The sequence below is a fragment of the Ranitomeya variabilis genome, chromosome 8 (assembly GCF_051348905.1).
Source record: "Ranitomeya variabilis isolate aRanVar5 chromosome 8, aRanVar5.hap1, whole genome shotgun sequence".
In the NCBI taxonomy this organism is placed as follows: Eukaryota; Metazoa; Chordata; class Amphibia; order Anura; family Dendrobatidae; genus Ranitomeya; species Ranitomeya variabilis.
In genome coordinates, this window is record NC_135239.1 from 101,811,085 (window position 1) to 101,833,889 (window position 22,805).

A 22,805-nucleotide genomic window follows, 5' to 3' on the forward strand; every position below is an offset into this window, starting at 1 on the left:
CCTGTTACAGCTAGGGGGCACTGTTTGTGCTCTCCAGAATGCGCACGGAGGCATAGTGAGGCCATGAGGGCATATGGCAGTCACAGGTGTGGCTGTGATTAGAATGGTGAAGTAGTGACTGATTAAAAGGCCCTTTATTAGAGGAGGTGCTGTGTCTGTGTTGCAGTTGCCTGCAGAGCTCTTTCTGTGTGGAGCACCTCAGGGGCAAAAGGAACCAAAGAGACTGACACCATGCATCTAGGGCTGTCTTTTGCTTACTAGGCTGCAATCCGGAGGATAGCGTGTGGTGTACGGCATGAGTAAAGAGACTTGGTATCGGCGTGCGGTTGCCCAGGGAAACTGGACAGAGGGAAGTCCGGCCTGTTTATTGACTGCAAACTAAAGCCGTGTATTGTGTATTTCTAATGGACTGTATGAAGAAGCCGTGTACTATGTATTTCCACTGGTCTGGATGAAAAAGCCATGTATTGTGTATTTCTAATAGACTGTGTGAAGTAACACATTAAAGGAATGTTTTGTTTGAACTTGCTTGGGTCACTGCCTTTTCACTCCGTATGGTGCTACCACTGCATCACAGTGGACAGCCATTTTCAGGTCTCTCCAGAGATGCTCAGTTGGGTTTAGGTCAGGGCTCTGGCTGGGCTAGTCAAGAATAGTCACAGAGTTGTTCTGAAGCCACTCCTTTGTTATTTTAGCTGTGTGCTTATGGTCATTGTCTTGCTGGAAGGTGAACCTTCGGCCAAGTCTGAGGTCCAGAGCACTCTAGAAGAGGTTTTCATCCAGAATATCTCTGTACTTGGCTGCATTGATGTTTTCTTGAATAACAACCAGAGGTCCTGTCCCTGCAGCTGAAAAACACCCCCATAGCATGATGCTGCTACCGCCATGTTTCACTGTTGGGATTGTATTGGGCAGGTGATGAGCAGTGCTTGGTTTTCTCCACACATACCACTTAGAAATATCACCAAATTGTCTATCTTTGTCTCATCAGACCAGAGAATCTTATTTCTCATAGTCTGGGAGTCCTTCATGTGCTTTTTAGCAAACTCTATGCGGGCTTTTATATGTCTTTCACTGAGGAGAGACTTCTGTTGGGCCACTCTGCCATAAAGGCCTGACTGGTGGAGGGCTGCAGTGGTAGTTGACTTTGTGGAACTTTCTCCCATCTCCCTACTGCATCTCTTGAGCTCAGCCACAGTGATCTTGGGGGTCACCAAGACTCTTCTCCCATGATTGCTCAGTTTGACTGGACCGCCAGGTCTAGGAAGACTTCTTGTGTTCCCAAACTTCATCCATTTAAGGATTATGGAAGCCACTGTGCTCTTAGGAACCTTGAGTACTGTAGAAATTATTTTGTAACCTTGGCCAGATCTGTGCCTTGCCACAATTCTGTCTCTGAGCTCCTTGGCCAGTTCCTCAGACCTCATGATTTTCATTTGGTCTGACATGCACTGTGAGTTGCGACTTAAATATGAGTGTCTGAGCAAAGGGTCTGAATACTTATGACTATGTGATATTTTGGTTTTTCATTTTTAATAAATTTCTACATTTCTGTTTTTTTCAGTCAAGATTGGGTGGTGCAGACTGTACATTAATGTGAAAAAAATGAACTATTTTGAATTTATCAAATGGCTGCAATGAGTGAAAAATTTAAAAGGGGTCTGAATACTTTCCGTACCCACTGTACATGTATGTCATATGTTCTGAAGAGGTTAAAGAAAAGTATTAAAACAATGACCTGCTGTTAATTGCAGGAAAAAGATCCTACGAGTCCATCATGTGTGTTACTGTGTGTGATCCATCTTGTGTGTTACTATGTGTGATACTTGTTTGTAAGGTGTGTGTTCTCTCTTGGAAACTTTATCTTTGAATAAGTTAAAGGTTCAAGTTCTGCAGAAACAAAACCCTTATGCCGACATTTGTCATGATCTAGTGTTACATTTACCTAGTACCGTAATACATATTATGTGTGAAATGGTATTCTGTGTCCTGTTTCAAAAAGATTGTGACATATAATATACTGGTATGCTATAGAATATCCTGTTTCTTCACAGATTCTTAGTTTTTACACACAATACCTTTACATGCTATTAAGTATTAGTTTCAGACAGAATACAATCTTGTTTTGCAGTTATTGAGGTGACTTAACCCTCAACAGGAAATTTTTGTTCGGCTGCCATTCATTGAAAAATGCTGCTATGAGGATACCTGTCTCACTAGCTTCCATCCATTTCCTTGTCAACAAGATGTTGTCAAGGCCTCTCTCTTCTGGCCACGCATAACAGAGCTAGCTGTCGCTAAGTGCTGTCTTGGCCTTGCTGAACCCCACATCACCACTCATGTAATTCTTTTTTACACATTTTCAAATATTGAAAACTTCTTTATTTTTATCAAAGTATTACATTTTCCGATACTTGTGGGTGTCAAAAATTTGTTATACTCATGTGTAATCAATTAGAAAACGATTAAAACAAATGTGATCTTTGCGATTTCTGTAAAAATAAGAAATTTCTAAATTTAGGAAACCCCACATCACCAGTTGCATGACAAAAACCCCACCTCACCAGTTGAGGGTTAAAATATTATGTTTCATATCATGTGATTTAAAAATTGTTTATGTGCTACAAAATATAAAGGGATTATCCAGTTACAAGATATTGATGGCTTATCCTGTGGAAAGATCATCAATAGGGTTGAGCGAAACGGGTCGGCCATTTTCAGAAGTCGCCGACTTTTGGCAAAGTCGGGTTTCATGAAACCCGACCCGACCCCTGTGTGGGGTCGGCCATGAGGTCGGCGATCTTCTGAATCTGGTATCGGAATTCCGATACCGAGTTCCGATATGTTTGCGATATCGGAAATCGGTATCGGAATCCACATTTAAGTGTAAAATAAAGAATTAAAATAAAAAATATTGATATACTCACCTCTCCGACGCAGCCTGGACATCGCCGCTGGTAACCGGCATCTTCCGTTCCTAAGAATGGCACTTGAAAGACCTTTCGATGACGTCACGGCTTGTGATTGGTCGCGGCGGCCCACGTGACCGTTCAGCGACCAATCACAAGCCGTGACGTAATTCTCTCAGGTCCTAAATTCCTCATTCTAGGAATTTAGGACATGAGAATTACGTCACGGCTTGTGATTGGTCGCTGGCGGTCACGTGGGCCGCCGCGACCAATCACAAGCCGTGACGTCATCGAAAGGTCCTTCACGCGCTCATTCTTAAGAAGGAAGGCTACCGGAAAGAAGCAGGGCACGTCCGAGGGTGAGTATATACCTAATAGGAATATACTCACCCTCGGCTTCTTTCCGGCAGCCTTCCTTCTTAAGAATGAGCGTGTGAAGGACCTTTCGATGACGTCACGGCTTTTGATTGGTCGCGGCGGCCCACGTGACCGCCAGCGACCAATCACAAGCCGTGACGTAATCCTCATTCTAGGAATTTAGGACCTGAGAGAATTACGTCACGGCTTGTGATTGGTCGCTGAGCGGTCACGTGGGCCGCCGCGACCAATCACAAGCCGTGACATCATCGAAAGGTCTTTCAAGCGCCATTCTTAGGAACGGAAGATGCCAATTACTACCAGGGTGCGTCAGAGGGTGAGTATAGCAATATTTTTTATTTTAATTCTTTATTTTACACTTAAATATGGATCCCAGGGCCTGAAGGAGAGTTTCCTCTCCTTCAGACCCTGGGAACCATAGTATCCCATTGCACTGCATTGGGTTTCGTGTTTCGGCCGTCCCCGACCCCGACTTTTTTATAGGATCGGCCGATTTCACTCGACCCGACTTTTGAGAAAGTCGGGTTTCGTGAAACCCAACCTGATCCTATAAAAATAAAAGTCGCTCAACCCTAATCATCAATAATAGATTAGTAGGGGTCTGACACCTGCTGACACCCCCACCAATAAGCTGTTCGACAGCCTGATGTAAACCCACTGAAAAGAGAAGCAATGTATAGCTCCCGGTCAGGTATTACACAGTAGCTTAATTCTCTTGATCAGATCTGCACATTGCAGCTTCATTCTATGTATCTACATCAGGCCATCGATGGAGCATATAACAGCTGATTGGCAGAGGTCCCGATTTTCAGACCATCACTATTGATGACCTACCCACTGCATAGGTCATCAGAAGCTTGGACAATCCTTTTAACCACTTGCTTTGACTATTTTTATTTATATAGTTATTACAAAGTCAGTCCAAGGTAACTATATTCTCTAGTATTTAATTAATCATCTTATATATTTTTTAAATTTGACATGTAGAAGTTAATAAAGTCAATAGGGATCACGCTCCTGTGTAAGGAGCAGTGAGACAAGATAACAATTATCTGGATTCCAGCTATCTAGTGTGTATGGGAGCTTTGATCTGCGATTCTATGAGCCTGCGATAATAAATAAATTCAAGCTGCCAACTCGAACTAGTGCAAAAAGGGTTTAAAGATCTCCTAAAGTTTGCCTCTGGATTCACAACTTAGAGGACTCTATTGCCGGGATATTCATCTAATTCAACCCTGTTAAGGCTGGTTTCACATTTGCGGTTGTGTCCGCAGGGTTGGTGCCGCAATTTTCCGCATGCGTGGTGTATTCCTATCTTTAACATTAGGGACGCAGGTGTAGGCGATTGGTTGCGTTTTGCCACGTTTGACGACGCATGCGTCATTTCGTCATCTGCGGTTTGGCGCGGTAAATGCTACATGTAGTAATTTTAGAGGTGTCAATTTGCCACCTAGAAACGTATGCGGTTGTTAGTGGAAGGAATGTGGCAAAAAAACGCATTACTGTCTATGGGAACGCATGCGTACACATGTCTTTGCGTACGCATGTGTTTGATGCGCTTGCATACTTCGGACTGCGTATGTCCAGGAACTGATTTAGACATGCCCATTAAAGACACACCCTCCTGGAAATATCAAACGCATGCGCATAAAAAGCGCAAACACATGTAAAAATGCATGCAAACGCTGCGTTTTTTTTACCATCATGTGTAGGCTGATGCGGATAAAAAACGCTGTGTTACCAGACTTTTACATGCGTTTTTGCATGTGTTTGCGGTTGCGGACGATACGCTGCGGACTTAATCGCAAATGTTAAACTAGCCTAAGTGAACTATAAAACTGATTTCCAGCGCACTCTTACTGCACCAGTGGGGTAATTACCAGTGCCTAATAGGGGTATGCAATTGGGGGAACCAATGTTTATGTTGTTTAATTGTATCTATTAATTATGGTCAGTGTATCCATTTGTAGCTTTATGTGGACTTCAGTGCCCATTATATAATGTAGACACAAAAGAAAAACAAAGAGCCAGCTCACCAAGCAGCCATTGGCAGGTGCACGGAACCTCCACGCCGATCCACGTGGTAACTTGTAGTAGTAGAAAACGAAAAGGTTGATTCCAGCTCCAAAGTGTTTGAATAAAATTAGATCCTTTATTGGTACATGTTTAAAAAACACAGGCTGCAATGCTCTCCATAATGAAAACGGGAAACGAGCTACGCATTTCGATCTATTACAGATCTTTGTCAGAGCTACAGAGACACAGACATACTAACATTATAAAACTACCACCAACCAATGAGCATGAACTACAAAAACATGTGACTTAAGGTCCTTCTAGTGCAATACATGATCTTTCTAAAAACAAAATTTCTTAGAAGAATATATCAATTATAAATATATATATATACAAAACGAAAAAAAGAGTAAGAAAGGAAAAAATTATACAGCTCATAAATATGATGTTAATAATGGTACATTAACTCGTTGCGTTTATTAAGACCGGCTGGAAACCGGGTGTTCAAATAATAAATCCAGAAGGCTTCATGTGTGAGAAGACAGCGCTTAAAATTCCCACCTCGCTGAGGTTTATTGACACGTTCAATACCGTATGCCAGAAAATGTTTACTGCTGCATGCATGTTGAGTAATAAAATGTTTAGATGCAGCTGAAACTGATCGGGACGAATCACCCGCATTCTCAATGTCATATAAATGTTCATTAATCCGTACTTTCAACTTACGTGAAGTACATCCAACATATGACAATTGACAAATGGTGCAGTCAATTTTATATACCACGAAGGCAGTGTTGCAGTTGATATATTGCTTGATAATAAAGTTTTTTGATTTATCTGAATTCATGAATGACTTATTGATTGACGTATGAGCACACATTTTACACCTGTTACTACCACATTTATAAAACCCATTATAATTTAGCCATGTTTTATTTATACTTTTATCTGGACGGAACATGCTAGGTGAAATTTTATTACCTATAGTGGCAGCCCGTCTAGATATTACATTAATCCCCGTATCAAGAATTCTGGCCAAACTAGGATCCTCATAAAGAATGGGCAGAAATTTATTAATAAGATTTTTAATATTGCTGAATTGAGGGCTGAATTGAAAACAAATAAAAGGTTTGTTATTATTACTGGTTCTATCTGTCAAATTTGGACCAGACTCATTCAAGGCAACAGGTGTAATTAAATTATTACGATCTTTGTGTTCAACAATTCTGCGTGCCCTGTTTAACATCCATTGTGGATAACTGCGACGTTTCAATTTATTAGATGCCATATCAATTTCATTTTTTAATACTATACTATTGCTGCAGTTTCTTTTTACTCTAACGAATTCACCAACTGGTATGGATTGAATAGTATGTATGGGGTGTCCACTGTGCGCATGTAAAATGGAATTACCACTAAGTGATTTATGATGGGTTTTCGTTTCAATTAACTGGTCAGCAACACCAATAAGATTTAGATCCAAAAAATTAATTTCTTTTTGATTGAACTTATGCGTGAAACGTAAATTACAATCATTTAAATTCAAATAATTGATAAAGTCTGGTATGGCAGATACATCGGCAGACCATATGATGAGTAGATCGTCGATGTATCTGCCATACCATTGTATACAGGACAAAAAAGGATTGGAAACAGAAAAAATATAATTATATTCCCAATATGCCATGACGAGGTTGGCTAAAGAAGGTGAAAATTTCGCACCCATGTCCACACCTGTTTTCTGTAAATAATAACGAGAATCAAATGTGAAAAAATTATGAGTCATGAGAAAAAAGGTGACCTGTAAGATATATTGTTTCAAATCCAAGGAATAATTACTAAAATTGTCCAAATGAAAATGAAGGGCCTGCATAGCTAAGTGGTGTGGAATGCATGAATATAATGAAACTACATCGCAGCAGAGCCAAGTAAATTTTGCTGACCATTTTTTACTAGAAAAAACTCCCAGAATTTCCTTTGAGTCCTTGATGTAGCCAGGGATTAAACTCACAAGAGGCTGCAACAGGGAGTCGACCCATTCACAAAAATGCTCATTAGCTGAGCCAATACCAGATACTATTGGTCTTAAAGGGAGGACAACATCATTTTTGTGCACTTTCGGTAAACCATGTATGATAGGGCATACAGGATCCTGTACAATTAAATAATCAGATTGTTTTTTGGTTAAAACCCCTAAACTCACACCCTCTTCAATTATTTTGATTGCCTCATTTCTAAAATCCATAGATGGATTTCCTTTCAATTCAATATAAGTAGATGAATCAGACAACAGTTCCATTATTTTGAGATGGTAATCAGCCACATTGAGAACCACCACCAACCCACCCTTATCGGACATTTTGACTACTATGTCCTTCATGTCCTGTAACTGATGTAAAGCTTGCCATTGCTTACGTGAGAAGTTGTTATTAAACTCAGATCCATTAAGGGTTAAGTTTTTATCCAAATTCCGCAATTCTCGCTCCATCACCTCCTGAAATCTATCCATACATTCAGATCTAGACTGAATGGGATAGAAATTAGGGTTTTTAGCTGTAAAATTATGAGATTGATCAATTGTCATTATATTAGCTTGATTCTCATTATGTAATGATTGTAAAACAACTAAAGAAACTTGAGCCGAAAAATCCATTCCATGAAACTCATTAGTGTGAATAGAGGTCTCCTGTAGTTGTCCACCATCAGCTGGATTATCCACACTGTTCAGAAAATGTTTTTTAACTGTCAAGTTTCGAATAAACTTGTTAATATCCAAAAGAGTGGAGAATAAATCAAATTTTTGGCTAGGGGCAAAATTCAAACCTAAAGATAAAACCGCAAGTTGATCTTCAGTAAGGACTTTAGATGATAAATTCAAGACGTTGTCATTGTTGTTCACTTGAATAGACGTCTCCTGTTGCGTGTTGTGACACCCTGATTTTCTGCGGTGTTTTCTACCCCCACGCTTTTGGCGTTTTTTGAATGTCGAAAAAACTTTTTTCTCCCAGCGGCTCCTGCATCATTGACAGATACATCTGACATGCTGCGATTGTTATCCGAAGACTCAGGATCGGAGGAGGTAAAATTTACGTGCGTTTTTGCTGCCATTTGTTTATAGTGAGACTGATTTCGTTTCAAAATAGATTTAGGAGTTCTATTTATGTTCTCCCACTGCCCCCATTCATAGACTTTATTACTGGCATAGTCATTCATGTCTCTAGTGAATTTTCTCCTTTTTCTTTCCGTGATATCATCCTCCAATGCAGAGATATTTTCATGCATTTTCTTTATAAGGGAATCAAACTGAGACAAGTTCTTATATTGTACTAATGACAAATTTATGTCCTCCATTTGTTTATGTATTTCATTCAATTTAATATGTTCATATTTAACAATAAGTCTCATCAAATTCAAAGAGCAATTGCTTAAAATATTATTCCACTCCTCCTGAAACTCGGACGAAAAAATGGTGGTGGGTAACATTGAGAATGCGGGTGATTCGTCCCGATCAGTTTCAGCTGCATCTAAACATTTTATTACTCAACATGCATGCAGCACTAAACATTTTCTGGCATACGGTATTGAACGTGTCAATAAACCTCAGCGAGGTGGGAATTTTAAGCGCTGTCTTCTCACACGTGAAGCCTTCTGGATTTATTACTTGAACACCCGGTTTCCAGCCGGTCTTAATAAACGCAACGAGTTAATGTACCATTATTAACATCATATTTATGAGCTGTATAATTTTTTCCTTTCTTACTCTTTTTTTCGTTTTGTATATATATATATTTATAATTGATATATTCTTCTAAGAAATGTTGTTTTTAGAAAGATCATGTATTGCACTAGAAGGACCTTAAGTCACATGTTTTTGTAGTTCATGCTCATTGGTTGGTGGTAGTTTTATAATGTTAGTATGTCTGTGTCTCTGTAGCTCTGACAAAGATCTGTAATAGATCAAAACGCGTAGCTCGTTTCCCGTTTTCATTATGGAGAGCATTGCAGCCTGTGTTTTTTAAACATGTACCAATAAAGGATCTAATTTTATTCAAACACTTTGGAGCTGGAATCAACCTTTTCGTTTTCTCCCATTATATAATGCATGCAATAACTTCTAAAGGAAAGTACATCACCCAGCATGTCTCTCTGGGAAGTAGTTCTCTGGGAAGCTATCATTTACTATCTATACAGTATTCAATGTGCTATCAATGCTCACATGCATTATGTATGTGCTTGTATACATTTACAGTAAAAGGGTGTGACATTATTCATTTTTTTTCTAAGAGTTGATATTATAGATACACAAAAACAAGGTTTTTTTTTTGCTCTTCTGAGTGCACCTTGGTACTAATATCACCATATACACAAACTAAAGAGCCCCAGTATTTAGATCCAAAAGCCAGAAAACCTAAATATTAGGCCGGGTGCTCAGGGTCTGGAACTCGTAGCGCATGTTTGCTTCGTCCAAAGAGCTGTTGTCTATTGAATGCACCACGTTCATCGCGTTCAATACATTCTATTGATATAATTTCTCTCGCAGAGGCTCGCGTCTCCGCAAGAGAAATAGACAAGCTGCTGTCTGGAAAGACGCACTACATGTCAGTGTCCGTGGGTGATCTGCGAGTGTCTATGGATGCATTGTCAACATCCGCTATGCTGTAACATCTGGCCACTGTGGGTTTGACATTGCGTAAAACCCACAGCAGTTTCTGATCGTGGGCACGTACCCTTAGGTCTTTCCTCTACTGACTGAAGTTTATCCAGGCACAGGGCATCATGTGTATGTGAGGCTATACCTGGCACTATAACAGAGCACCATGGCCTGAATGAAAAGGCTGCTGCACAAGTGTTAGACCAGGAAACAAGTATGGTCTGATTACTGTATCTTGAGTTGTGGGATAGTTGTTGGTTCCTGATGTGGTGACTTTAATATCTACTAATCCATTAGAAATCTCCAAGAATCTTTACCCATAGCAGACTAGTCAACAAAACAGAAATCGGTCAGTCGTTTGTAGGTGAAAAGACTTCTCAAGCTAAAGACAATCTGTCAGTTGCATGAATTCCCCTCTGGCTGTCTGCCTCCAGCAGGCATTTATGGGCGAAAATGATGCACAGCAGAGGCACACGTAGTCTATGGCCCCGTTGGGTCAAAAGTCACAATCCCGTTTTGCTGGCGGGTTTGGAAGTAAAGCCCCGATGGGACCCACAAATGTGCAGATAAACGCAATGTGAAAGCACACATATATCACACAGTACTGTAAACCTTGAAGAAGTTGGAAAACAGCAAAGGAAGTCCATGACAATGATTCCTCCCTACACCATTAGATCTCAGACTCACCAGATCTCAGTCTCAGAGCACCTTCTGAACGTAGATGCACTGGAGGACACAGACAGAAAAGGGCCCCTGTACAAGAGCAATATATGGGCCCTTTGCAGCCCAATAGCTTCTAAAAATGCAAAATTGCATCTGCTTGGGAGGTAGAAATGGGCCCCCTTACCTCCTGGGCCCCTGTGTGGCTGCACAGGTTGCACCAATGATATGTCCGCCCTTGTGTAGATGAATGGGAGATAGCATAGTGCCATTTATACATCACCAATCACCATACAACATTCAACCAAGCAATAATAGGATTCCCAAAAGCTCCATATGGAGGCAAATTCAAGGTTTCTCCTGTCCAATTTGAATGGGTCTATTGAATGCCACATGCCTGAGATATTCTCTCCTCAAGACTAAAACATTGCTTACAGCAGAAATTATCATAGATATTGGGAACCTATGTGACACAATATATGGTGCCGTTTCTCACATGGCTCTTCTCCCCACAAGGAAACAATGGACAAAATGAACAATTACCCAGTCTGTCTTCATTTTGACTACATGAACACATTTTAGGAGATCAATGCAAAGATTGTTATATTCAGTAATAACTGCTCAAGATGACATAACACGAAGCATCCATCTAGTATACACTGAGCATCTGTGTAGAAATATGTTGATTTTTAAACAAATTTGGTTGAGCAGATTGAACATTTTGTTGCTTTAACTTTATATTTGTGTCACATAATTGAAAGCTGCCCAGCCATTGATAACAGGAACAATAGTCTCGGTGTCATTAAATATTGCTTGTAATCAGCGTTCGCAGGATGCCGACTTTCCCCGCTGTCACTTGTGAACTATATTCTATTCTTTTACAGTTTTTTCTGTTATCAACCTTCATACACTTCTATTTGATTACAATAAAAAGATTTTAAAAATAAAAATTAAAGTGTAAATAAAAGCCAACTTACCGGGATCCGAGTGCTAAGCATTAAGCAGGCTGCAAATGAGGGAAGCAACAGGTAAGACCGAATGCAATTACTGATGAGGAAGCAGAAAGGTGGAGCTCCGACACCTGGAGCTGTTTAACCCTTATTCTTAGTTCACCATATATTACAGTATGTAGGTATTCGAGAAGACACAGGACAAGACACTCGTGTATAGAATAGACAGTATAAATAGCAGTAAAGCTGCAGTAGTGTAAGATATCTGCAGACACATCTACAATTACATTGCTCTGTGAAGGTGCAGGGTTTATGTCGAGCATGTCTACAAGATAAAACTCACTGCAAACAATCACTTTGGATCACTCCCTAACGTCTGGACTGGGTTTTCCAGTGTTTTCATTAACTTATAAAGGAACATCAGCCGTATGTTGCTTAACCAAAAAATAGCGACTCAACCATAGATATAAAACTAATTGGAGAACCATGAGTCAAAAAAGGGTTGCCAAACGTATTTAAATCAAATAGTACAAACTTTATTAAAGGTACAATCAGATAATGAATAAAATATTACCACTTATAATAAAGTGACACAGTGACTACATCCGTGGATACAATGGTGAGCTGAGAACACCAGTACGAGACCTAAAAAGTCCTAAGGTATATATATATATAAGGTTCGTATATTTTCACAGTCATGTGTGCTGACAGCTAAATGCCAGAAACCGGCAGCCCAGCAAGGAAGTAAAGTAATGCTATAAAGTGCAAACGTGCTATAAACAACAGCCGGGAGCTGCAGTGCACACAGAATAAGTAAAACCAGTTAATTACCCATGTGGGATGATGTAGAGGTCTCGTCCGGCACCCAGTCACATACCCCAGGGGTATTACTTTACTTCCTTGCTGGGCTGCCGGTTTCTGGCATTTAGCTGTCAGCACACATGACTGTGAAAATATACGAACCTTATATATATATATACCTTAGGACTTTTTAGGTCTCGTACTGGTGTTCTCAGCTCACCATTGTATCCACGGATGTAGTCACTGTGTCACTTTATTATAAGTGGTAATATTTTATTCATTATCTGATTGTACCTTTAATAAAGTTTGTACTATTTGATTTAAATACGTTTGGCAACCCTTTTTTGACTCATGGTTCTCCAATTAGTTTTCATTAACTTGTTTCATCGCGGGGTATTTGTATATATTTGGCGTGTAAATGTTACCTAAAAATAGGAAAGTATAAAAATGCCCACATACTGTACATAGCATTGTAGCATTTCTGTGTGGTTTCAGGGGTCATTAGTGTTTTCGTTATAGAGAATCTGTCACCAGGTTTCTGCTAAGCCATCTTTTTAGCTGAATCCAGTGATGTGTCACTTACTGAGCTGCTTGTTGTCATTTTGATAATATCATAGCTTTATCTGCTGGATATCTAGGTGTTATCTGAATGCTGTGCTCTTTATAAACCCGCCCCCCACCACTGATTTGCAGTTTTTTTGCCTGCTTACAGTGTACACAGGACACTGCCAGTCAGTGTGTGGGGGCGGGGTTATAAAGAGCTCATGAAAACGGATGACTACCTGGTGGCAGGTTTACTAATCCTCTAATGATGATTTTCTGATGATAAAACTATGATTTTATCAAAACTATATTAAGCAATGCAGTGACACTTCATTGGAATCAGGGTTTCTGTCTCTACACTATGTTGCTGTTAGGCCAGGGTCACACATGCAAGTGCAGTGCGAGAATCTCGCACGAGTCTCTTGCATCAATACCCGGCACCGCCGCCGGCTCTCGGGAACTACATAGAACTGCATAGAAATACATGCAGCCGCACGCTCCAGTCCCGAGAGCCGGCGGCAGTGCCAGGTATTGATGCAAGAGACTAGTGCAAGTTTCTCACATTGCACTCGCAAGTGTGACCCTGGCCTTAGATTAGGTGGCAAAAACCTAATACACCCTTTAAAATGCTGCATAGTCTCAGTGTAGTGTTGAACCTGATATTTTTCTCCCATGGCTTGTTAATTGAGCTTCAAAAATGTCATTAAAAAATCACCAAAAAGTTTCACACTTTTAACCCCTTTCCGATGTTGGGTGTAATAGTACACCAACATCGGAATCCATCCCTTTGATGTTTTGAACAGCTAACATATGCCTCTAACAGCCGTGTGTGGAATCGCGATCCACCCGTAGCTGTTAACTAGTTAAATGTCGCTGTCAATCTCTTACAGCGGCATTTAGTTAGCACTTTCAGGAAGCATGTCAGAAATCCCGCCCATCAGTGACGTGGCCGTGGGTCAGCGATGGGTTGGCATGACAACTAGAGGTCTCAAGCATACCTCTATGGTTGTCATAGCCGGGTTGCTATGAGCGCCGCCTGATGGTTGGCGCTCATAGCAAGTGAGCATTTCTGATACATAGCATAGCCCGAGTGTGACTGGTTGAGGTTGTGGACAGGTGTCTTTTATACTGATGAAAAGTACAAACAGGTGCCATTATTACAGGTAATGAGTGGAGGACAGGACAGAGGAGCCCCTTAAAGAAGAAGTTTCGAGTCTGTGAGAGACAGAAATCTTGCATGTTTTTAGATGACCAAATACTATTTTTCAACCATGATTTTAAAAATAAATCTTGTCAAATCAGACAAGGAGTTTTCAGGATTTGTTTTCTCAATTTTGACTCTCATAGTTGTGGTCTACCTATGATGTCAATTACAGCCCTCTCTCATCTTTTTAAGGCCTGTCCCATACGTCCAGATAATTCCGGTACCGGAAAAATCGGTACCGGAATTATCTGTGTCCGTGTGCCTGTGCGTTTCTGTGGCACATCAGTGTGGCACACGTGTGCCCCCCACAAGTGCCAACTGGGTACCACACGCACCGTGCAGGAGACAGCGCTACAGATAAGCGCTATCCCCCCCACATGGTGCTGAAGCCGCCATTCATATCTTCTCTGCAGCAGTGTTTGCTGTAGAGAAGATATGAATAATAAATTTTTTTTGTTTCTTGTGTTTAACATAAAGATCCATGTCCCCACCCCCCTCCCACCCCCTGTGGGCCCGCCCGCTGTTATTAAAATACTCACCCGCCTCCCTCGCAGTGTCCTGTCCTGGCCGCAGCTTCTCCTGTATGCGGTCACGTGGGGCCGTCCATTACAGAAATGAATATGCGGCTCCACCCCTCTGTTTGCTGGCTGGTGATGTTAACTGGCAAAGGATAGTCTATGTGCTGAGTAAAAACCATGGAAAACTTACTCAGGACACACTCTGAAATCAGGGACATGGTCAGGAAGAACTTGAGATCAATAACAGGAGAAATGTGTCAGAGAAAAAAAAATGTAAAGCAGACAAGAAGTTAAAATAGTCCAAAATCAGTAACCAGAAACAAGTGTAGAATTAAGCATCAGAGAAGCACAAAGAAGCAGACTAGGATTAGAAAAATCTCATAACTGTCAGGAAGCAGAACACTGTTTGGGGTTTAAATAGGGTGTGTCCCCACGCAAGGCTCACATAAGAAAGCTAATTACTGCTGATGATCTGTATTAACCCATAGGAGTAAACATATATTGGGCAGGAAATTAGAGTGACAGGAAAGAAAAAAGTAATGGGAACTATGTTCCTCCTATCACAGTTAGGGTATGTTTCCACGTTCAGGAAACGCTGCGTGTTTGACGCTGGGTTGAGCCGCAGCATCAAACACGCAGCGTCCAGATGTTACAGCATAGTGGATGGGACTTCATGAAATCCCGTCTCCACTATGCAGTAAAAGACGCCTGCGGCAGACCCGCGGAAACGGACATGTGGCGCGTCTTTTAAGAACGCAGCATGTCCTTACAATGCAGAAACAACACAAGAACAACGCAGGTGACCTGCCAGTGACCTCAGGTGCAGATTTGGTCAGGATTTTACCTGCATAAAATCCTGACCAAATCCTGATGCAATCCTGAACGTGGACACATACCCTTACAGGAGGTGGCACCAAAATTATCCTTCTATCCATTACATCATAAAGGTCACCATTTGGGAACATTGTATTCCCTAGTGATGATGGAATGTGAAAATATTAATAAATATAAAATAAATGTTTGTAATCTCAAAAAGAAAGAAAAAATAGCTTTGAAATGGTTACAAAATAATGATAAAATTCTAATCAGACAAGCAGATAAGGGGGTTGGGAGTGGTTGTGCAAAAAAGAGACTATTGGCTGCCGTCACACTAGCAGTATTTGGTCAGTATTTTACATCAGTATTTGTAAGCCCAAACCAGGAGTGGGTGATAAATTCAGGTGCATATGTTTCTATTATACTTTTCCTCTAATTGTTCCACTCCTGGTTTTGGCTTACAAATACTGATGTAAAATACTGACCAAATACTTCTAGTGTGACAGCAGCCTTATATCAGGGAGGCATACAACATTCTTTCTGATACCAAGTGTTACAAACTCATTCTGTCTGACCTGACAGAATATTTTGAAAGAGAATACCATTCACTGATAAATGAGGCCTCCAAATGTCAAATCATTAACAAAAAGGAGAAACAATTTCTCACGAATACCAGTCCAAATCAGGCAATTTTTAACCACCTTCCCAAATTACATAAAGATATCTTTAATCCTCATGAACGGCCTTTATATAAGGGATAGGTTCCCTCACAAGTTTGTTATCCAATTACATTGATTTGTTCTTACAAAAATATGTTATTCGATTACCATCTTACTTACCATCATACTCCAAAATTGAGCACAATCTGGGCTTGAAAACAGTGGATTTTTTTCTCACTGGAGATCCTAGTATGTTGGTAGAGCAAAAAACATTTCTTTTGAGGGGTTTAACATTCATTGTTGAACACTCTTTTCAAGGCAAAATATACCTCCAGCAGTTTGGGACTGCAATGGGGACTTGGGTCTCACCAAACAAGAAAGATATATAGAATCCAGAGAGCAGCTATGTTCACTTAAAATATAGCTTTTAATGAGCCATTTAAAAAAGAAAAAACAATAATGCACAATGGTGTTCCACAAAAAATGAATGAATGCTGCACATAACAGCAGTATACACACAGAGCAGCATAATAACCAATGCGTTTCGACTATTTTCTTATTCATGGTATAAAGAAAAGGAATGCTAGAGGCTTTAAATACTCTACCACACGAGAGAACTCCAGCTGGATAATCAGGGAAAGTACCAGCCAGCTCATTAAGAAACAGCTGCATATAACATACAAAAAGACAAGTATCGTATTGCAGAATAATAAGAGGTTAAAAAAACAAAATAATACATATTAAAAACAATAATGACTAGCTATTTAGAAGAAAATGTGGCACCCCAGGAGTTCTGGTACCACAGTAGTGCTGCCTTTTTCTCGGGGAGGGTAATGCCATGCCTGGAGACAGGAGGGATCCCTTTGACAGGTAATCTTACATTCAACACCAACTCAAGGCCAGAAGGGGGAGCTCAAAACCTGGTTTAAGAGGAGCTTCCCTGATATATACATCCTGGTCTGGAGGAGGAGTGGGACAGTCTGGTGCCGACAAGAGACAGGGAAGGAGCAGAGGAGTGATCAGGAGCTAGAGGAGGGCTGTGATTGGGCCTCCTCTAAGCTAGAGCGCAGAAACCTGGCACCGGTAGCCTGAGATCGTGGGGAACTGCAGGTCCCATGGCAGAACTGGAGGGCAAGAAGCTAACAGTGACTTGCCCACATAACACCTGAGGTACAGCAGCATTCCAGAGCCCGGAGTCACCATGAAAAGAGACCCCAGAGAAATGGCTCAAGCTGCCTACCATGCTGGTACTGTCCCAGGACAGGAGAGCAAGAGAACCTTGTTAGGACACCACAGGCAGCAAGGGACTAGAAATCAGTGCATAGTGGAAGGCTCCCAAACTGACCTGTCAAGGGGATTCCCACTTGTTTTCGGGCTGCCTGGACTACATCCACACCTGTTGCCAGTACCCTGGACTGAGGCTGACTACAACATCAGTAAACCAGGTAAAGACTGCAACCCTGTGTCCTCCATTTATTTGCCGGCATTCACTATCCGTACCAAACACACCGGGGGACCCCACTTCACCTGTGGGAAGTGTCACCATCTTTGCTGCAGTAACATCACCCCAGAGGACCCCCTTAAGCAGCGTCTGTCCCCTCTGACCGAGAACCACAGGTCCACGGACCAGGTCACTGCCACCGTGACCACCCCTTTAATTGCGACCGGACCCGGTACCGAGTATACCCACTGCCCTGGTGGGTGACTCAAACAGCATATGAAATCAACTATAATTATTGTTAATACTGTAGAATCTGGTCTTGTCTATGGTTCAGACCATGTGGTATCCTCGTCTCCAATATGAAGATCCAAAATGATACTCGATTGAGAAGTTTTCTTCTATGATCTCCCCCCCAGCATGGTCTGTACACTGTTTCCAACCACAAAAAAAGACCTCTAGTATCATCTTCATGGATATTAGAAAAAATGTTTAGAAATAGCTGAGGAAGACAAAGCTTGGGGATTGGAAAGATGTCTCCTTATTCTTACTTTCAAAGGACAGGTGCAGAGGCGTAGCTAGGGTTTTGGTTCAGGGGGGGCGAAGCTTCTGAGTGGGCCCCTAACCAGGTAACCTTCATTACAATTCGGTGACGCGCCCTAATAATAGAGAAGAACCTCAGCAGATGAAGATAATCTCTATATAACGACCAACATGGATATTACAGCCATATGGTCAGTGGTAGAGTGGTAGAGTGGTAGATACCAGCCCCGCAGTACATATAAGAGATCACAGCACAGTTACAGATAATGACTTACTGCAGATATTCTCAGATGGAATCGTTCACTTTTCCCGTATTTTCCATCTGGCACAGACCGACATGACAACTTCTTCCTGCCAGGACTCGTCTGCAAAGAATACAACAAAGACACATTTCACTTCTCATATTCCAGCCCCATCACCATCTATTCCTAACCTGCAGAAACTCCTCATCCTGCTGATACCCCAATACTGAGCCGCTGCTACCATATGTGCCTCTATTACTGCACTTGATACCCCAATACTGAGCTGCTGCTGTATGTGTCCCTATTACTGCACCTGATACCCCGATACTGAGCCGCTGCTGCCATATGTGTCCCTATTACTACACCTGATACCCCAATACTGAGCCGCTGCTGCCATATGTGTCCCTATTACTGCACCTGCTGTGGAGTTCTCTGTGCATTCTAAATTCTAAAGCATCCATCTATAACATAGTAATGCCGGGTGCAAGTGCCCTAGAAAACAGTGCCCACATTTTGCTCTCTAGAAAGTAATAATTCCATGTGTGCCCCTTTGATAGTCACAGTAACCTGAGATCCCCTTTAACAAGAAGTGCCCACTTTACATTTAATAATGTCCCAAGTCTCCCCCTGTACAGCTCCCCTATATAGTATAATGCCCCCTCACTGTATAGTACCATCTACACAGTATACTGACCCCTTAGTAGCCCCCAAATTGTTTGATGGCTCCAATACTGTATGATGGCCCCTTTACTGTAATCTCCACCCTGTATGATGGCCCACTAGATGGCCTCCATATAGTATAATGCATCAGATCATCCTACCTATAGTATAATGCACTCCCCATAGGTCTCCATATAGTATAATGCACTCCCCATAAGCTCCATGTAGTATAATGCACTCCCCATAGGCAGACTCTATAGCACAAGATAGCATTCCTTTAGGCAGACCCTGTAGTATAAGGCAGCACCCCATAGGTAGACCCTGTATGTAGACCCAAAGGTCACTCTTCTGTGCTTAGCTCTCCTGCACGCTCACTAAACGCTGTTCTTTCCTTTGGTATATCACTATCCAGGAGCTGCAACACCTCTGGCTGCACGGCACCTCACACGTCTCTCTGCCTCAGACTGCTCCAGTCTGCTGTCTGGCACCAACTGTCTCTCTCCAACTAATTTTCCCTCCAGACCAGAATGTATATATAGGGGAGCCACCCACAAGCTGGGTCAGAGCTCCCCCTTCTGGCCTGGAATGTGAACATGTTGTGTGCTCTGTGATTACCTGATAAGAAGATCTTCCTTTGCTTCCAAGCGTGACATCACTCCCCCGTGAGGAAAGCAATGCCACTGTGACAACCAGGACCCTGGGGTGTCACACTGTTATGGCAGGAAGAGGAGAAAGGTGATTCTCAGGGCAAGGAGTGGGAGAATAGAGAGGATGACGATGAGGTTGTAGATGCCACTTGGTGTGAACCCAGAGGCATGCAGTTGTAAAACTCATCAGAGGAGGAGGTGGAGGAGAAATATGAGTAGGTAAGGTTATGTTTTGGCCTCCCCCCACAGACACTGAGTGCAACAGCCACAACATGTACTGCATCTTCAGCCACAGCTCTGGCAAGCAGCAGTCGTGGGTCTGCAGTTCACAGGGGTGACAAGGGTTGGCTATCCTGGCCCATTTTTGAGACTGCAAAGGATGACCTAACTCAGATTATCTGTCAACTTTGTAAAAAACAACAAGCGCGATCAACATTCGTTAGTCTGGGAATCTCACTGCCCTAAAATACTGACTAGCAGGCCTCGCCAACCATCGGTAGCCCCATCAACCACATCCACTGCATCTTTCTCCTCCATCAACGTGACAGCTGTTCTCGCACAGGTCTCCGCCCACAGAACCTCTACATATTTACCTGCTACAGTCATAGTGAGTGAGAGCCCATCAGCTATTACTGAAGTGGCTATGCCTGCTGTTTTTGACCGATCTCAGACACCAAGCACATTACATCTTTCTCAATCCACCATAACATCCCCACCTGCACCTCACAGTACTGCAGTTTGTTGTGTTCACCCTTCTCCACTCAGCACAGCAACTAGCCCTCGTTTGTGCAGTTGTGGTCACGCAAAAGATTGTTTCCTCCTTTTTTCTCCTAAACATGGCAAAACTTGAACTTCACCATCTTCAATCTACTAATAATAATCTTTATTTATATAGTGCAAACATATTCCACAGCGCTTTATGAGTCAGCAGTTACAAAGTTAACGATAATCCAATAATTAAAGCAAAAATAATGTCAACCCTGCTCATTAGAGCTTGCATTCTACAATGAGATGAGGGTGACACAAAGTTAAGATGTTTGTTAACAATGATAGTCCAGCCATCTTAAGGAAATGGGGGGAGGGTAGATAAAGGCTGCATGAGGTAGTCACCAGCAAATATTTGAAGTGCTTTTGGGTGCGGTGCTGTTTAATGGCAAATTATGTTCAGAGAAGTAGAGATTGGGAAATATATATAAAAAGGACTTTGATTATTGAATGTGATAGGCCGCCCTAAACATATATGTTTTTAGGGAGCACCTTAAATGATGATAGCTGTGGTTAGTCAAAATTTCTTGGTTAGAAAGGGTAAGAGGTGAGTTATCTAGGTAGGAAATAGAACAGAGCCGGACAAAGACCAGATTGAGGGTGTTACTGTTTCTGTGTGTCTCAGAGGTTGAAAGTTGTGAGAGGCCAAGGGAAGTGGTTAGAGATAGAAGCTGGGATGCAGTAGGAGAGGATGGGCTGTTTATGGGAATGTTGAAGTCTCCCAGGATAATGATGGCAATTGCAATTCTGAGGACATGAAGTGCGGCAGCCAGGCAGAAAAGTTGTCAAGGAAGTGAGTGGGTGAGCCAGGGGGACGGTATATGACCGTTACTCTGACTGAGAGGGGATGGAAGAGCCTGATGGTGTGGACCTCAAAAGAAGAATGGTGTCCTATCGGCTTGTATTTATTTTGTTAAAAAAGGATTGGTGATGGCAGCGAGTAGTGTGGAGTCATGGTGAAGTTAGCATTGATTGTACGGCAGTATATACAAATATTCCATGCGTTGTAATCAGGAGGTGTATATGCCGTATGCTCACTGTTAGTTTTCTAATAACTAATTATTGGGAACAGCCTATAGCCTCCTTGGTTTATCATTGCCCAATCTTGTAATTGTCTGGAAGATAGGGGCCAGCTGAGGTCTGTTCGATCCAAAGATCACAGCAGGTGGTTTTGCATAACTCCCAGCCTGCGATCTCTGTGATAATGGGATGAAATCCTTGACAAATTAATTGTCCAATCCAATCTTTTGACCACAGAAATGCAGCCTTTCCACCTTGTGAAAACAGATGGTTTCTGAAAACTGATGGCCGTCGCAGTCCCCCAGTACCAGTTGCCCAGTCGCCATTACTTGTCTAAGAAAGATGTGCCTGCACTACACCAACATGTTGCAGACAGCATCACCCATCCTTTGAAAGAAGCCATCTGACAGGGTGCATTTCAACACTGACTCCTGGATGAGCAAGCATGGGAAGGGGCATTACATCTCGCTGACTCGGCATCGGTGACTCTGGTGGCTGAGGGGGCAGGCTGGGAATGGGCTGCTCCACATGTCTTGGAATCCGCAAGTCTTAGAGGGTGCTTGGAGATGGAGAACTAAAACACTACACACCATAAGATGAAGAACTAAACTACTAGACAACAGTGGTTTGAGAACTAAACCACTAGGCACCATAAGTTTAAGAACTGAACCATTACACCCCAAGGTGTCACTAGACAGCAAATATTGAAGTCCCCAATTCTTGCGGGACAAACTTCTGTATCTAACACTTCTTCCACTGCTTCTGACTGCTCCACCCCCTTTAGGGTCTCTACCTATGCCCTCAATCTCTCCCTTCATGAGACATGCTTTCCAACAGTGCAGAGAGAATCTCCCCACCTCCATACTGAGCAGCTAGGGAAAACCGCAATCAGGCAGTGTTTTAATTAATATTCCTTGAAGATCGCAGTCACACAGCTCAAGCATTGTGGACAGCTATCCTTGATGAGTCTGAGCAATGGCTGTTTCCACTAAGCCTAGAATCAAAGAAGGCTGTGTGTGATAATGATGCAAACCTGGTGACAGACCTACGCTGGGGAACCACAGATTTGTGCCTTGCATGGCTCACATCCTGGACCTGGTGGTACAGCAATTTCAACGCCACTATTCCAGCCTGGATGCATTTCTGCAGAAAGCACAGTTACTGTGTGCTCATTTCTGGCACCCAACCCCATGTGTCATTGACTTGCATCACTACAGAGCTCTTTTCGTGCTAACATGTAACCGGTTGAAATGCGCTGTGCTGACATGGTGGAATTCCACTTTGCATATGTTGCAGCAACTGAGGAAGCAGTGACGACCCCTAGTAAAGTATGACATTTTTCATAGTCTGCCCCAACGCTGTACGTTCATACTGAAAATCACGCT

The 22,805-nt window shown here is 42.1% G+C and overlaps 1 protein-coding gene across 1 annotated transcript in view; it reads right to left on the minus strand.

The window, feature by feature from the left end:
* The window catches only part of LOC143788879 (beta-1,3-galactosyltransferase 2-like), a 61,746-nt gene extending 50,097 nt beyond the window's left edge, over positions 1–11,649 (minus strand). Inside the window, exon 1 of the mRNA XM_077278799.1 lies at positions 11,592–11,649. The gene's annotated coding sequence lies outside the window, so the exon portion shown is untranslated. The remainder of the gene's footprint in view (positions 1–11,591) is intronic.
* Between the last annotated feature and the right edge of the window lie 11,156 nt (positions 11,650–22,805).